This window comes from Triticum urartu, chromosome 1A (genome assembly GCF_056163025.1).
Source record: "Triticum urartu cultivar PI428250 chromosome 1A, HENAU_Tu73, whole genome shotgun sequence".
NCBI classification, from domain to species: Eukaryota; Viridiplantae; Streptophyta; class Magnoliopsida; order Poales; family Poaceae; genus Triticum; species Triticum urartu.
The window spans coordinates 343,867,157-343,886,382 of record NC_141873.1 but is presented as its reverse complement, the minus strand read 5'-3'; positions in this window follow the sequence as shown (position 1 = coordinate 343,886,382).

Sequence of the window (19,226 nt, the reverse complement as noted above, 5' to 3'; positions counted from 1 at the left end):
ATCATCTGCTTGGTTTTTAGGTGATGGACTCATTTCAGGTGGTGGTTTTGCTTGGGTTTTCCTGGTGTTGTTTCGCGTTGGGTTTTGATTCGCTTTGCTGCTATTGTTTCTGTGGTGATGCAGACTTGTGGTGAAGAAGAGCAAGGCCAAGAAAGACTCCAACAAGCCCAAGCGCCGTCTTAGTCATCATGTGAGCCCCAGATTTGATTTGTTGTTGTGGTTCGATTAACGTTTTTTCTATGGTGTGGTGACGCGTCCTGACCGGGGCCCATTTTGGTTCTGTTTTTGCAGGGACAGCTTCAGGAAGGACTCCAACGTCAAGCAGGTCTCCATGGTAAGCATCTTGGTTCCCTTTGCTCCCGCCCCTATCTCCTTGTTCTTATTCAAACTCGTGTTGTGATAGTTTTTCTTGCAAATCCCGTGTCCTGATTTGTGTTTAAATCGCAGGTTTGCAAGGTCGATGGTGAGAAGTGGAAGTATCTTTTGTGATGTTGTAAGTTACCCGCTCCCCCATCCCCTCTCTGTTACCGCTCTATTCAGTGTTGGTCTCTTCCGCCTGATCTCAGTGTTTCCTCAGTGATGCGATGCAATTTGGGCGGACTTTGTGTTGGTTTCCATGTTTCTGTGTCGCTGCACCGCGTCATTTGGGTATTGTTCGACCCAGTTGGTCAGTGATATTTAGAATTTAGTTGCTATGCAATTGTTGATCTACTCCTATTCTCAATTTGGTTGTTCAAATTTATGGTTTCTTGTGTTCAAATGTGTAGCCTTGTAGCCTTGTTAGAATCTATATAGTCTGCTCATCGATTCAAACTGCTCCTTGAATGTTACTTTCCAAATCCACCATGCCATTTCGCACGATTTCTTCAATGATTCTTCTTCTGTTAATATTTAATCATGTAATCTGTTGCCTTGCACCACACTAACATTTGCTCCATGATTCCCTAACTGCTCAACATGTTGATATGTTTTGAACATCTGAATTTTGTGGGGGGGGGACTTGTGATGCAGCACGCCAAGCAACAGCGAGGGGAGGGCGTCTCTAAAATGTCACTGCTGGTGGTGATGGATGGTTGCTGCTGGTGGTGGAAATGGTAGCTATTTGTCTTTCAGGCGGCTGTTGCTGCTGCTAGTAGAAATGGTAGCTACGTGGATGCTTGAATGTACATGTTTATTGTTAGTACGTGTTTTAGCTCCTTGGTAGTACTTCCTATGCTTGAATGTATCTTGAATGTACCTACTGTTGTACACGTGGCTGTTTAAGGAATCTTTTTGTGTTGAAAGAAATAAAATTGTCACCCATGGCTGTTTAAGATACATGCTTGTTTGAATTCCCTCTATTTCACTGTCGCTGGAACAATTTTGTTATGGAGGCCCAAAATTGAAATGGACTATAAAAAGTTTGAGGCCCAAGAAAGAAATGAACTATAGAAGGTCGTGTCCTAGAAAATAAAAAGGCCAAATTCTTGGTCTCGGCCCATGTAGTTAACACAAATTGCTAGAAAAATAATAATTAATGGGCTTGGCCCATATAGACGCCGAACTGGACCGGGCTCATTCTAAGTAACGACCTTTTCAATTGGTCGCAATTTGGCCACGTCAGATTGCCACGTCGGATCCGACGTGGCCTGGGCAGATAGCTAGTGACCAAAACAAAAGGTCATGGGTTGAACGACCTTCTGTTTTGGTCGTAAACGTCTACGACCTTCTCACAGAGAAGGTCGTTAATTTCAGTTTACGACCGCCAACTTTTGACCTTCTATTTTTGGTCACAAAAAGGTCACAAATGAAAAATAATGACCTTTCAGTGACCAATAGTCAAGGTCACAAGTTGACATATTTCTTGTAGTGAACTTGGGTTTCTTGCAAAACCACAGTTCATAAGGTGTCGTCTCAATGGATTTTGATGGTGCCCTATTTAACGTGAATGCAGCCATCTCTAAAGCATAACCCCAAAACGATAGCGGTAAATCAGTAAGAGACATCATAGATCACACTATATCTAATAAAGTGCGGTTACGACGTTCGGACACACCATTACGCTGTGGTGTTCCAGGTGCGTGAGTTGCGAAACAATTCCACATTGTTTCAAATGAAGACCAAACTCATAACTCAAATATTCACCTCCACGATCAGATTGTAGAAACTTTATTTTCTTGTTACGATGATTTTCCACTTCACTCTGAAATTCTTTGAACTTTTCAAATGTTTCAGACTTATGTTTCACCAAGTAGATATACCTGTATCTGCTCAAATCATCTGTGAAGGTAAGAAAATAACGATACCCGCGGCGTGCATCCACCATAAACGGACCGCATACATCAGTATGTATGATTTCCAACAAGTCTGTTGCTCGCTCCATTGTTCTGGAGAACAGAGTCTTAGTCATCTTGCCCATGAGGCATGGTTCGCAAGCATCAAGTGATTCATAATCAAGTGATTCCAAAAGTCCATCAGCATGGAGTTTCTTCATGCGCTTTACACCAATATGACCTAAACGGCAATGCCACAAATAAGTTGCACTATCATTATTAAACTTATATCTTTTGGCTTCAATACTATGAACATGTGTATCACTACTATCAAGATTTAGTAAAAATAGACCACTCATCAAGGGTGCATGACCATAGAAGATATTACTCATATAAATAGAACAACCATTATTCTCTGATTTAAATCAATAACCGTCTCGCATCAAACAAGATCCAGATATAATGTTCATGCTCAACACTGGCACAAAATAACAATTATTTAGGTCTAAAACTAATCCCTAAGGTAGATGTAGAGGTAGCGTGCCGACGGCGATCACATCGACTTTGGAACCATTTCCCACGCGCATCGTCACCTCGTCCTTAGCCAATCTTCGCTTAATCCGTAGCCTCTATTTCGAGTTGCAAATATTAGCAATAGAACCAGTATCAAATACCCAGGCGCTACTGCGAGCATTAGTAAGGTACACAACAATAACATGTATATCAAATATACCTTTCACTTTGCCATCCTTATTCTCCGCCAAATACTTGGGGCAGTTCCGCTTCCAGTGACCAGTCCCTTTGTAGTAGAAGCACTCAGTCTCAGGCTTAGGTCCAGACTTGGGCTTCTTCACTTGAGCAACAACTTGTTTGCCATTCTTCTTGAAGTTCCCCTTCTTCCCTTTACCCTTTTTCTTGAAACTGGTGGTCTTGTTGACCATCAACACTTGATGCTCCTTCTTGATTTCTACCTCCGCAGCCTTTAGCATAGCGAAGAGCTCGGGAATTGTCTTATCCATCCCTTGCATATTATAGTTCATCACAAAGCTCTTTTAGCTTGGTGGCAGTGATTGAAGAACTCTGTCAATGACACTATCATCGGGAAGATTAACTCCCAGCTGAGTCAAGTGGTTGTGGTACCCAGACATTCTGAGTATATGTTCACTGACAGAACTATTCTCCTCTATTTTGCAGCTGTAGAACTTATTGGAGACTTCATATCTCTCAATCCGGGCATTTGCTTGAAATATTAACTTCAACTCCTGGAACATCTCATATGCTCCATGATGTTCAAAACGTCGTTGAAGTCCCAGTTCTAAGCCATAAAGCATGGCACACTAAACTATCGAGTAGTCATCAGCTTTGCTCTGCCAGACGTTCATAACATCTGGTGTTGCTCCTGCAATAGGTTTGTCACCTAGCGGTGCTTCTAGGATGTAATTCTTCTGTGCAGCAATGAGGATAATCCTCAAGTTACAGACCCAGTCCGTGTAGTTGCTATCATCATCTTTCAACTTAGCTTTCTCTAGGAATGCATTAAAATTCAACGGAACAACAGCACGGGCCATCTATCTACAACAACATAGACATGCAAAATACTATCAGGTACTAAGTTCGTGATAAATTATAGTTCAATTAATCATATTACATAAGAACTCCCACTTAGATAGACATCCCTCTAATCATCTAAGTGATCACGTGATCCATATCAACTAAACCATGTCCGATCATAACATGAGATGGAGTAGTTTCCAATGGTGAACATCACTATGTTGATCATATCTACAATATGATTCACGCTCGACCTTTCGGTCTTAGTGTTCCGAGGCCATATCTGCATATGCTAGGCTCGTCAAGTTTAACCTGAGTATTCCACGTGTGAAAAACTGGCTTGCACCCGTTGTATGTGAACATAGAGCTTATCACACCCGATCATCACATGGTGTCTCGGCATGACGAACTGTAGCAACGGTGCATACTCAGGAAGAACACTTATACCTTGAAATTTAGTGAGAGATCATCTTATAATGCTACCATCGAACTAAGCAAAATAAGATGCATAAAGGATAAACATCACATGCAATCAATATAAGTGATATGATATGTCCATCATCATCTTGTGCCTTTGATATCCATCTCCAAAGCACCGTCATGATCACCATCGTCACTGGCTTGACACCTTGATCTCCATCGAAGCATCATTGTCGTCTCGCCAACTATTGCTTCTACGACTATCGCTACCGCTTAGTGAGAAAGTAAAGCAATTACATGGCGATTGCATTTCATACAATAAAGCGACAACCATATGGCTCCTGCCAGTTGCCGATAACTCTGTTACAAAACATGATCATCTCATACAATAAAATTTAGCATCATGTATTGACCATATCACATCACAACATGCCCTGCAAAAATAAGTTATACGTCCTCTACTTTGTTGTTGCAAGTTTTACGTGGCTGCTACGGGATGAGCAAGAAACGTTCTCACCTACGCATCAAAAACCACAACACAGTACAGTGATTTCTTTTTGATCTTCAGAAAGAACCCTGTTCATTCAATCCGATTCAACTAAACTTGGAGAAACTGACACCCACTAGCCACCTGTGTGCGAAGCAAGTCAGTAGAACCAGTCTCGCGTAAGAGTACACGTAATGTCGGTCTGAGCCGCTTCATCCAACAATACCACTGAATCAAGAATCAACAAGTGACGACAAGCAATATGTGTATATACCCATGCCCACAACTCCTTTGTGTTCTACTCGTGCATATAACATCTACGCATAGACCTGGCTCGGATGCCACTATTGGGGAACGCGGTAATTTCAAAAAAATTACAGCGCACACGCAAGATCCATCTAGGTGATGCATAGCAACGAGAGGGGAGAGTGTTGTCCACGTACCCTCGTAGACCGTAAGCGGAAGTGTTATGACAACGTGGTTGATGTAGTCGTACGTCTTCACGATCCGACCGATCCTAGCACCGAAAGTACGGCACCTCCGCGATCTGCACATGTTTAGCTCGGTGACGTCCCACGAACTCTATATCCAGCTGAGTGTCGAGGGAGAGCTTCGTCAGCACGATGGCGTGATGACGGTGATGATGAAGTTACCGACACAGGGCTTCGCCTAAGCACTACAACGATATGACCGAGGTAGAAATCTGTGGAGGGGGCACTGCACACGGCTAAACAATCAACTTGTGTGTTCTAGGGTGCCCCCTCCCCACATATATAAAGGAGGGAGGGGGAGGCCAGCCGGCCCTCTCTAGGCGTGCCAAGGGGAAGGAGTCCTCCTAGTAGGAGTAGGACTCCCCCCTTTCCTAGTCCCACTAGGAAAATAAGGAAGAGGGGGGAGGAAAAAGGAAAGGGGGGCGCCCCCCCCCCCACCCACCCAATTCGGATTGGGCTTGGGGGCGCCCTCCACCTGGTCGCCTCCTTCTCTCTCCCACTAAGGCCCAATAAGGCCCATACACTCCCCGGGGGTTCCGGTAACCCCCGGTACTTCGGTAAATGCTCGAACTCACCGGGAACCATTCCGATGTCCAAACATAGCCTTCCAATATATCAATTTTTATGTCTCGACCATTTTGAGACTCTTCGTCATGTTAGTGATCATATCCGGGACTCCAAACTACCTTCGGTAAATCAAAACACATAAACTCATAATATCGATCGTCACCGAACGTTAAGCGTGCGGACCCTACGGGTTCGAGAACTATGTAGACATGACCGAGACTTATCTCCGGTCAATAACCAATAGCGGAACCTGGATGCTCATATTGGTTCCTACATATTCTACGAAGATCTTTATCGGTCAAACCGCATAACAACATACGTTGTTCCCTTTGTCATCGGTATGTTACTTGCCCGAGATTCGATCGTCGGTATCTCAATACCTAGTTCAATCTCGTTATGGCAAGTCTCTTTACTCGTTCCATAATGCAACATCCCATAACTAACTCATTAGTCACCTTGCTTGCAAGGCTTATAGTGATGTGCATTACCGAGAGGGCCCAGAGATACCTCTCTGATACATGGAGTAACAAATCCTAATCTCGATCTATGCCAACTCAACAAACACCATCGGAGACACCTGTAGAGCATCTTTATAGTCACCCAGTTACGTTGTGACGTTTGATAGCACACTAAGTGTTCCTCTAGTATTCGGGAGTTGCATAATCTCATAGTCATAGGAACATGTATAAGTTATGGAGAAAGCAATAACAGTAAACTAAACGATCATCGTGCTAAGCTAACGGATGGGTCAAGTCAATCACATCATTCTCTAATGATGTGATCCCGTTTATCAAATGACAACTCTTTGTCCATGGCTAGGAAACTTAACCATCTTTGATTAACGAGCTAGTCAAGTAGAGGCATACTAGTGACACTCTGTTTGTCTATGTATTCATACATGTACTAAGTTTCCAGTTAATACATTTCTAGCATGAATAATAAACATTTATCATGATATAAGGAAATATAAATAACAACTTTATTATTGCCACTAGGGCATATTTCCTTCAGGGTTCTCTTACTACAAGAATCCGAACATATCATTGATAGAAAAGGAGCTGAGAACCCAGCAGCTGATAATTTATCTAGGCTTGAAAATGTGCTTGATGACCCACTACCTATTGATGATAGTTTTCCTGATGAGCAGTTAGCTGCAATAAATGTTGCTCACGGTACTCCTTGGTATGCTGACTATGCTAATTACATTATTGCTAAATATTTACCACCTAGCTTTACATACCAACAAAAGAAAAAATTCTTCTATGATTTAAGACATTACTTTTGGGATGACCCACATCTTTATAAAGAAGGAGTAGATGGTACTATTAGACGTTGTGTACCTGAGCATGAACAGGGACAGATCTTATGGAAATGTCACTCTGAAGCTTATGGAGGGCATCATACTGGAGATAGAACAGCTCACAAGGTATTGTAATCTGGATTTTATTGGCCTACTCTCTTCAAGGATGCCCATAAGTTCATCTTATCTTGTGATGAATGTCAAAGGATAGGTAATATCGGTAAGCGTTAAGAAATGCCTATGAATTATTCACTTGTTGTTGAACCATTTGATGTTTGGGGATTTGATTACATGGGACATTTTCCTTCCTCTAATGGGCATACACATATTTCGGTTGCTGTCGATTATGTTACTAAATGGGTAGAAGCTATTCCAACTAGTAGTGTTGATCACAACACCTCTATTAAAATGCTTAAGGAAGTTATTTTCCCAAGGTTTGGAGTCCCTAGATATTAATTAATGACTGATGCTGGTTCACACTTTATTCATGGTGCTTTCCGTAAAATGCTTGCCAATTATGATGTTAACCATAGAATTGCATCACCTTATCATCCTCAGTCTAGTGGTCAAGTTGAACTTGGCTATAGAGAAATAAAATTAGTTTTGCAAAAGACTGTTAATAGGTCCAGTAAGAATTGGTCTAAGAAATTAGATGATGCACTTTGGGCTTATAGAACAGCATATAAAAATCCTATGGGTATGTCTCCTTATAAAATGGTTTATGGAAAAGCTTGTCATTTGACTATTGATTTAGAACATAAAGCATATTGAGCAATCAGAGAATTCAATTATGATTTCAAACTTGCCGGTGAAAAGAGGTTATTTGATATTAGCTCATTACATGAATGGAGAACCCAAGCTTATGAAAATGCAAAATTATTCAAAGAAAAAGTTAAAAGATGGCATGACAAAAGAATCCAAAAGTGTGAGTTTAAAGTTGGAGGATATGTTCTTTTGTACAACTCTCGTTTCAGATTCTTTGCAGGAAAACTCCTCTCAAAATGGGAAGGCCCATATGTCATCGAGGAGGTTTATCGGTCTAGAGCCATCAAAATAAATAATTCTGAAGGTACTAACCCGAAGGTTGTCAATGGGAAACGAATAAAACATTATATCTTAGGTACGCCCATTAATATTGAAAGTAATATTATCCAAACTTTGACACCGGAAGAACACATAAAAGAGTCCTTCCGGAACACTCCAGAATCATGAAAATAAGGAGGTACATGATACGGTAAGTAAACGGACTCCAAAAAATCCGCAAAAATATTTTTTATCAGTTTTCAAATATTTAGAAAATTAGGAAATAAAGAAACTTTCAGGAAGCGTACCTTGGTGGGCACAAGACACCATGGTGTGCCCAGGTGGGTTGTGCCCACCTGGGACACCTTCCGTACTCCGATTTTCTACCATATGCTTGTCCTCCAAGATAAAAAAAATCTATATATACTTCCCGAACCTGTTGATCACCGTATCATGGGGAAATCCTCTGTTCTCTTTTCTTGTTGTTTCCTGTGTAGTTCTGAAAATATGTCGTCCCAAGACTTTGACAAAGAGAGCTATGTCCCACGTCTCATTGCTGACCCAAAGACCTATGGGGACCTATCTCCTTGTGGTCGAACTACTGATGACGAGGAGGATGCTCACTTGATGAGGATCGATGATTGAAGCTCGAAGGAGGAGGATGTCCCTCTACCTCAACCTAGGGATATGCACGTGAAGTTTAAGAAGTCAAGTCTCCCTAAGAGAGCTAACCGGTCTAAAAACCGATCTATCCCTCTTCGTTTTTGGCAGAAAAGCAAAGGGGATTTATGTGACAAGATCTTGAAGTTGGACTTGGAAGTCGACGATTTAAAAGAGGAAGTTGCTCTCCTCAACTATAGTATGAAAAAGTTGAAGGAACAATTCTCTTCATCATCACCATCATCATCTTCACCACCAAAGGAGAATTGAGTATCGGGTATGGGCACGCCCCTTGGCTTCCGCCAAGCTTGGGGGAGGTGCCCCGGTATCATATCATCCCACTATCTTTTTGCTTTTACTTATTTTAGTTCGTTCTTTTTGATTTAGATGAATAAAAGTTAGTTCTATCCTTTCTTCCTTGAGAGTTTGCTTAGTGATCTATCCTTGTAATCGTGTGCAAGTTATATAATAAAGTTTAGTTTGAGTTTTTGTTTTCTTTACTTTCATATTGCAAATAAATAAAAGAAAAGGAATTAAATAAAATAAAGGGAAGAAATAATGAAAAGATCATATACTAATCCTATGGTAGGTGATGACACCACATGAGGAAAAGTATAAGTAGAAAATTTTATTAGAGATTGGCAAACATAGCATTAGTCAATGATGCAACTCATGAAAGAATTAATAAGGGAAGAGAAGATTCACATATAAATATACTATCCTAGAAATCTTTTGTGATTGTGAGCCCTCATCAAAATATTATATGCCAAAATTGTTGACGTCAGATAAGGAAGACAACTTAATGGTATATGTTTGTTTATATTCACATAGAAGTCATATTGTCATAGATCCTTTAACATGTGGTGCTTTCCCCCTATCTTTGCTAGCCAAAAATTCTGCACTAAGTAGAGATACTACTTGTGCATCCAAAAACCCTTAAACCCAAATCTTATTTTCAAGTGTCCACCATACCTACCTAGGGATTGAGCAAGATCCCTCAAGTAAGTTGTCATCGGTGCAAAAGGGCAATAAAAATTGCTTCTAAATGTGTGAGATCATTTAGTGTAAGAGAAAATTGAGCGTTGCACGAACTTGTGATGGTGAAGAATAAAAGAGACAAACTACATAATAAATGTCGCTATCACAAGGGTCAATATAACGTGACATTCTTTTGCACTAAGGGGTTGAGCATACAAACAAATAAGCGCATGGAAACCTCTGCTTCCCTCTGCGAAGGGCCTATCTTTTAATTTTATGTATTTACTTTTATGCAAAGAGTCAAAGTTTTCCTTCTATTCCTTTTTATTTTTCTCCTTTGGCAAGCATCATGTGGTGAGGAAAGATCTAGGCACATATGTCTAGTTGAATATAGATAGCATGAGTTATTATTGTTGACATCACCCTTGAGATGAGTATGTTGGGGGGCGAAACTATAAGCCCCTATCTTCCTATGTGTCCGGTTGAAACGTTTTGCTCATGTGTACGCGGTGAGTGTTAGCAATCATAGAAGACTATATGATGGTTGAGTATGTGGACTTGCCTAAAGGCTCCGATACGTGACCCTTCCTGAAAAGATGATGAATTGTAGTTGCAAAGTTGACTGAGAGCATAGTTTGTTGGTCATTAATAGAGTTTTTGCTTTATACTTCGATTGTGTGATGAATTGTTACTTATTCATGAGAAGTATATGATAAAACTTCTATGATAAAATTCGTATGTTTAATTTTGTTGATGTTACAATAATCAACATCATGCTTCTATGCTCGTATTTTGTTTTTCATCGACACCTCTCTCTCAAAGCATGTGGACATGTTTTTCGATTTCGGTTTTCGCTTGAGGACAAGTGAGGTCTAAGCTTGGGGGAGTTGATACGTCCATTTTTCATCATGTTTTCTTACTGTTATTTATAATGTGTTATCCATAATAATCCTTTTTGGAGTAGTTATAATACCTTTTCTCTCATAATATGCAAGGTATACAAAAAAGGGAGAAATTCCGACAGCTGGAAATCTGGACCTGGAAAAGCTACGTCAGGCCACCTATTCTGCACAACTCCAAATGAGCTGAAACTTCACGAAGAATTTTTATGGAATATATGAGGAATATTGGAGCCAATAAGTACCAGAGGGGGCCCACCAGGTGGGCACAACCCACCTGGGCGCGCCAGGGAGCCCAAGCGCGCCCTGGTGAGTTATGCTCACCCAGGCCCACCTCCGGTGCCCATATTTTAGTATATAAGTCATTTTGACCTAGAAAAAATAACGTGAGGACTTTCGGTACGGAGCGCTGCCGCCTCGAGGCGGAACTTGGGCAGGAGCACTTTTGCCCTCCGGCGGAGCGATTTCGTCGGGGGAACTTCCCTCCCGGAGGGGGAAATCATCGTCATCATCATCACCAACAACTCTCCCATCTTGGGGAGGGCAATCTCCATCAACATCTTCAACAGCACCATCTCCTCTCAAACCCTAGTTCATCTCTTGTGTTCAATCTTGTTACCGGAACTATAGATTGGTGCTTGTGGACTAGTAGTGTTGATTACATCTTGTAGTTGATTACTATATGGTTTATTTGGTGGAATATTATATGTTCAAATCCAATATGCTATTTAATACCCCTCTGATCTTGAGCATGATTATCGTTTGTGAGTAGTTACTTTTGTTCTTGAGGTCATGTAGCGACCCGACCTCAGATGGTCAAGTCTCTGTTCTTCAGTGTCATCCCTGGATCGGTAATGCTGACACACACAGTACTCGAAGGATTTATAATAGAGTGGCAATCACACACCTATTACATCGAATGTATCAAGAGAGAACTTATTACAATAACATGGCTTAAGGCCATCTAATATGATAACAGCGGAAGGCTTGGAAGATAAAGTGAGTCCATCAACTTCAATGGCATAGCTGAGCTGCACTGCAATGACCTAACGAACCTTACTCCTTGTCTGAAAAGTCTGCAACATCATACGTTGCAGCCCGAAAACGGGTCAGCACATGGAATATGCTGGCAATGTAACACAGTAGAGCAAGAACAGAATAATGCTATCACTACATGCATATTTGGCTGGTGGAAAGCTCTATGGTTATAGTTTTTGCGAAAAGCCAATTTTTCCCTACAACAAAGGAATAGATATTAATTTTAACTATCATGGTAGTTGAAACATCATTGGGAAGGTTCCTCCAACTCAATCCCAATTAAAGTGATTAACATCCCAACATTATTAATTAAGAATGGTGAGATACATGTGATAATCCAAATACTAGATACTCAAGAATTGTACATAACCGGGGACACGGCTAACCATGATTAGATTATACACTCTGCAGAGGTTTGCGCACTTTTCCCCACAAGACTCGATCGCCTCCGTTGGATTTCTCGCACTACATGGTGTTTGAGAAATGGATGACCAAGACACAGTCTTTCAGAAACATTAACTCTCTACTCCGGACAGACCATACCAAACCTACATCCCACTACCTGCTGATCTGCCTCTTCAAGAGCTTCACGTAACTTACTCAAATATGCTAGAGCCCATAATAGCTTGTGGCTGCACACGGAAGTTTCTAGCATGAATCACCTCAGTTCCCTTTGAGCCTGGGTGGCGGTCCATAGGAAGATCACACGGGTACTCCGGGATTTCCAAAAAAATACAGGCAACACTGGGTTCCCCAGGTGCCTCAATCCACCCAGATGTTAAATTAAGTTGCCACCTTAAGTTGAACCCTTAATTAACAATCTCACAGTTGTCATGGATTTCACTCAAACCCAAACCACGTCTACGAGCATAGCATAGCATAGTAATATAAGCAGTGTAGAAGTAACTCCCAGGGTTTGAATGTAACAGGGTAATAGGTTCTACCTCAACAACTACTTCCCAACCCACATGTTAATGACATCCTAATCATGCAATGTGTGAGGATTGGAACTAATGCATAAAAACTGGGTGATAAAAGGGATATGATCAAAGTGTTACTTGCCTTGCTGACGGTCTGCGAAACCTAGGGACTCGTAGTAGCACGCTTCGCACTCCGGATGTTCTTTCGCAAACAAACAATAACATACATAAGCAACAAGCAAGAGATGCACAAGCAAAACTCAAATAAAAGAGATTGACCAGAAGGTTCAACTTAAGAACTCCGGTTCGCAAAAAGAATCAAATCAAACGGAGCAACGAAACTCAAACGGCGAAAAAGAGAAGCATCGTTTACTAATATGAACCTAGGTCAAATTTTACAGTAGCAAAAACTTATTTGAGTTGGTTAAACGGAAAGAGGGTTTCGAGACGAAGATCTAGGTGCTTGAGTCACCTGATTCTGACTAACGAGCGAAAAGATAAACAGAAACTAAGATCGGATCAGAAATCGCGATCGAGAAAAACTCGCGGAATAAATCTGATAAAGGAAATCTAACAAACAGACTAACGACCGAGCGTTCATTAGCTGTAACTAACGGGCGAAAACCCGTTCGTTAAAATGAACGTACAGATGAATGTCCGCTGACTAAAAGAACCGAGAAAAACCGACGATCCAAAAAAAAGGAATCTAGGGTTTTCTAAAAAAACCAAACGGTTTTAGAAAGAAAAACCGGCGGCGGATCCGGCGGCTACCTCCGGCGGGGCTCCGGCGAGGCGAGGGCGGCGGCTCGCGGCGGCGGCAGACGGCGCGAACGGCTGCGGCGGCGGCGGCAGACGGCGCGGACGGCTGCGGGTGGCGGTGGTGGCTGCGGGGCTCGGTGGCAGGCTTTAAAGGGGGGGCGGCGGCATGCTTGGGCGAGGGGGCGCCCGAGGAGGAGTCCGAGCCGGACTCTCCTCGGCGTCCGTGCCGGGCACGGCGACGCGGGCGAGGGAGGCGGTGGCGCGGGCGGGCCGGCCTGGCTCGGCTGGGCCTTAGGCCCAGTCGGGCGCGGGAACTTTAAAAAAAATCACCGACCGAAATAAAATCCTAGAAAAATAAATAAATATCTAAAAATGCCAAAACAAATTTTCACCGTCTAAATAAAATATTTAGAACGGGATGAACATTTTCTTGGCCCTAAAATGCAATTTTGAAAACATGCAATTTTTCTAATGCAAATAAAATCCGAATAAAATCAAATAAATGGTTTTAATATTTTTCCTTGAATATTTCAATTATTTTGGAGAAGTCATATTATCTCCTCTCATTTATTTTAATGTGAAATATTTTCCAGAGAGAAAAATAATTAAAATCAAAAATCCTCGTTTCAATATTTGATAAAAATCAAATATGAAAACAGGGAAATCCCCAACTCTCTCCGAGGGTCCTTGAGTTGCTTAGGATTTTCGAGGATCGCGAGACGAAAAGCAAATGAAATATGATATGCATGGATGACTATGTATAACATTCCAAATTGAAAATTTGGGATGTTACAGGTCACGGGAGAAATCATGTTGCAAGTAATCATGTGAACTTGATATGTGTTCGATATTTTGATAGTATGTATGTTGTGATTCCCTTAGTGGTGTCATGTGAACGTTGACTACATGACACTTTACCATATTTGGGACTAAGGGAATGCATTGTGGAGTAGCAATTAAATGATGGGTTGCGAGAGTGACAGAAGCTTCAACCCAGTTTACGTGCTATTCCGTAAGGAACCGATTGGATCCAAAAGTTTATTGCTATGGTTAGGATTTATTATTAATACTTTTCTCATAGTTGCAGATGCTTGCGGGAGGGTTAATAATAAGTAGGAGGTTTGTTCAAGTAAGAACAGCACCTAAGCACCGGTCCACCCACATATCAAATTATCAAAGTACCGAACACTAATTAAGCCAACATGATGAAAGTGACTAGATGAAATTCCCGTGTACCCTCAAGAACGCTTTGCTTATCATAAGAGACCATTTTGGCCTGTCCTTTGCCTCAAAAGGATTGGGATACCTTGCTGCACTTTTTTTACTACTATCCATACTTGCTCGTTACAAACTACTTTGCAATCAAACTACTCTGGTACTTACAATTTCAGCACTTGCAGACATTACCTTGCTGAAAACCACTTGTCATTTCCTTCTGCTCCTTGTTGGGTTCGACACTCTTACTTATCGAAAAGAGCTACAATTGATCCCTTATATTGTGGGTCATCAGTGGGTTGTCCCCACCTGGTGGCCCCGCGGACCCTGAAACCGACGCTATAAAATCCTATTTTTCCAGAAAAAATGAGGGAGAAAGAATTATCGCGATCCATGAGACGGAGCCGCCGTCACCTCCTGTTCTTCATCGGGAGGCCAGATCTGGAGTCCGTTTGGGGCTCCGGAGAGGGGGGGTCTTCGTTCTTCGTCATCACCAACCCTTCTCCATCGCCAATTCCATGATGCTCCCCACCGGGAGTGAGTAATTCATTCGTGGGCTCGCTGGTTGGTGAGGAGTTCAATGAGATTCATCATATAATCGGGTTAGTTTTGTTAGGGCTTGATCCCTAGTATCCACTATGTTATAAGATTGATGTTGCTATGACTTTTCCATGCTTAATGCTTGTCACTTTGGGCCCGGGTGCCATGATTTCTTATCTGAACCGTTTATGTTATCACCATTATATCCATGTTCTAGATCCGATCTTGCAAGTTATAGTCACCTAGTACGTGTTATGATCCGGCAACCCCAGAGTGACAATAGTCGGGACCACTCCCGGTGATGACCGTAGTTTGAGGATTTCATGTATTCACTATGTGTTAATGCTTTGTTCTGGTTCTCTATTAAAAGGAGGCCTTAATATCCCTTAGTTTCCAATAGGACCCCGCCGCCACAGGAGGGTAGGACAAAAGATGTCATGCAAGTTCTTTCCATAAGCATGTATGACTATTTACGGAATACATGCCTACATTGTATTGATGAACTGGAGCTAGTGGCGTATCGCCCTAGGTTATAACTGTCTCATGATGAATATCATCCAACAAGTCACCGATCCAATGCCTATGAATTTATCCTATATTGTTCTTGCTAAGTTACTACTGCTATCATCACTGTTACACTTGCTACAAAATTACTGCTATCAGTGTTACGGTTACCATTGCTACTGCAACTATTACCAAAACTATCATATTACTTTGCTACTGATTACTTGCTGCAGATAATTAATCTCTAGGTGTGGTTGAATTGACAACTCAGCTACTAATACCTTCAAATATTCTTTGGATCCCCTTGTGTCAAATCTATAAATTTGGGTTGAATACTCTACCCTCAAAAATTGTTGCGACCCCCTATACTTGTGGGTTATCAAGACCTTTTTCGGGCGCCGTTGCCGGCGAGCATAGCTATATTTTTTGAGTCACTTGGGATTATTATTAATTTATCACTATGAAGAATCTGAAGGATGCTAAGACTAAGATTTTTCCCTCTAAGATGAGGGGAGGTAAGGAACTGCCATCCAGTTCTGCTTTAGATTCACCATCTACTATAAGTAAAATTGCAACACCACCACATGCTATTAATTCTGATATGTCGCAAGTTATTGATGATGCTACTTCTGCTATGGATGATGCTTATAATGATGCTAGTACCTTGCTTGATAATGATGATGTGCCACTTGGTGAATTTCTTGATAAACAAATTGCTAGAGTAATACAACATGATGTTGTTGAATTTGATGATGAGCTTGAAACTGAAACTCCTGAAACACCTGCTAGAACTAGCCTTCCTAGATATTGATTGCCTAAGGTACCAGAAGGTTATGTTATGAATGAGGAGACAACTATAGATATTCTTGCTTGTAGGGATAGATATGATCTAGAGAAATTATTGTGCAAGTATAAAGAAAAATCTCTGAATGCTAGAATGAAATGTGATCCTAAGTTTGCTACTTCACCTATCTTTATTGATGATAAGGATTATGAATTCTCTGTCGACCCGGAGTTAATTACTTTGGTTGAATCTAATCCTTTCCATGGTTATGAAACTGAAACTGTTGTGGCACATCTTACTAAGTTGAATGACATAGCCACCCTTTTTACTCATGATGAGAAAACTCGCTATTACTCTATTCTCAAATTATTTCCTTTCTCATTAAAGGGTGATGCTAAATCTTGGTACAATACTCTTGCTCCTGGTTGTGTGCGTACCCAGGATATGATTTATTACTTCTCTGGAAAATATTTCCCTACTCATAAGAAACAAGTTGCTTTACAGGAAATATTTAACTTTGTGCAAATTAAAGAAGAGAGTCTCCCACGAGCTTAGGGGAGGCTTTGCCAATTACTTAATGCTTTGCCTGGTCATCCTCTTAAGAAAAATGAAATACTTGATATCTTCTATAATGTACTAACCGATGCTTTTAGGGATTTCCTAGATAGTTGTGTTGGTTGTGTTTTCAGGGAACGAACTATTGGACAAGCTAGAGAATTATTGAATAACATATTGAAAAATTATGATGATTGGACTCTTCCTGAACCACCGGCTAAACCCACTCCAAAGAAGAGGGGTATATTATATCTCAGTCCTGAAGATATGCAAGAGGCAAAGAAATATATGAAGGAAAAAGGTATTAAAGTTGAGGATGTTAAAAATTTACCTCCTATCGAAGAAATACATGGGCTTAATACACCACCACTTCCTAAGGTGGTAGAGGTAAATTCTCTTACGAAGTTCAATGATAATGACAATCCTCACAATATGCATCCTAGCCAATGCCTTTATGAGTTTGAAAACTACATTAGAAAACAAGATCACTTCAACACAAATTTTATGAAACAATTGAAATACAATTCTGATATGATTGCTCACTTGAATGACTTGTTATTTAGAATATCAAATGATGTTAGAGGTGTTGGAAAGCATGCTTCTATGGTTCAAACTCAGTTAGAACAAGTTGCTAAATCTCAAAGAGAGTTGCTAGATGAAATGAATAATGATATACATGACTTTGCTGTTAGAGTTGCAACTAGAGGAGGTAAAATGACTCATGAACCACTTTATCCTAAGGGACACCCAAAAAATTGAACAAGACTCACAAAGAGCTAACACTAGTGCACCTAGTTCTTCTAAAAAGAAAAAGAAAAAGGAAAATGATAGGACTTCACATGCTCCTAGTGAACCTGAAATAGAGAAACCTCCTGATAATGATAATGAAACTTCTATCTCTGATGTTGAAACTCAGTATGGTAATGAACACTCACCTAGTGATAATGAAAAGATAACGTTGATGTTCATGAAGACTCTCAACCAAATAATAAAGAACCAGGCAATGATGTTGAGATAGAACCACCAGCTGATCTTGATAACCCACAACCAAAGAATAAACGGTATGATAAAAGAGACTTTGTTGCTAGAAAACACGGTAAATAAAGAGAATCGTGGGTTCAAAAACCTATGCCTTTTCCACCTAAGTCAACTAAAAAGAATGATGATGAAGAATTTGAATGCTTTGCTGAAATGCTGAGGCCAGTCTTTTTGCGTACTCGCTTGACTGATATCTTGAAAATGCCTCCTTATGCAAAGTATATGAAAGACATCATCACTAATAAAAGAAAAATATCGGAAGCTGAAATATCCACTATGCTTGATAATCATACTTTTGAAGATGGAGTACCTAAAAAAATTGGAGATCCGGGAATACCAACTATACCTTGCTCTATCAAAAAGAATTATGTGAAAACTGCTTTATGTGATTTAGGAGCTGGTGTTAGTGTTATGCCCTTCTCTTTATATAAAAGACATGATTTGAATAAACTCACACCTACTGAAATATCTCTGCAAATGGCTGATAAGTCAACTACCATACCTATCGGTATTTGTGAGGATGTGCCCGTTGTTGTTGCTAATGTTACTATTTTGACTGACTTTGTTATACTAGAGATGCCCGAGGACGACAACATGTCGATTATCCTTGGTAGACGCTTTTTGAATACTGCGGCGGTTGTTATTGATTGCAATAAAAGCAAGGTCACTTTTCATATCAATGGTAATGAGCATACGGTGCACTTTCTGAAGAAACAATTCCAAGTGAATGGTATTAGTGTTATTGAAAAATCTCCGACAATCACTATTGGAAGTTTTCAAATACCTCTACCTATAGGCAAAAATAAATATGAAATGCTTATTGTTGGGGACATTCATATCCCCATTGAGGTCACTTAGTGATTTGCAAAAGTTCTTCGGTTTCATGCTAATCGAAAGTGGTTGTTAATAAGACCTGATCAACCTTATTAATGGATCATTTTTGAGCGGTATGAAGTTGATGAATTTAGTAAGCACTACCTTGTGTCCCTACTTTTGTTTTCTGTTTTTATTAGTTAAATAAAATAAAATGTCATGTTTTGTCTGTTTTCTGATTTTCTCGTGTAATAAAAAATGACCCAAAAATAAAAGTTCTCAGAATGCCCTGAAAATTTAATATGATTTTTTCTGAATATTTCTGAATTTTTGGTGCAAATAATATCAGAGGGAGGTGCACCAGGTGGGCACAACCCACCTGGGCGCGCTAGGACCCCCAGGCGCGCCCTGGTGGGTTGTGGGTCCCACATG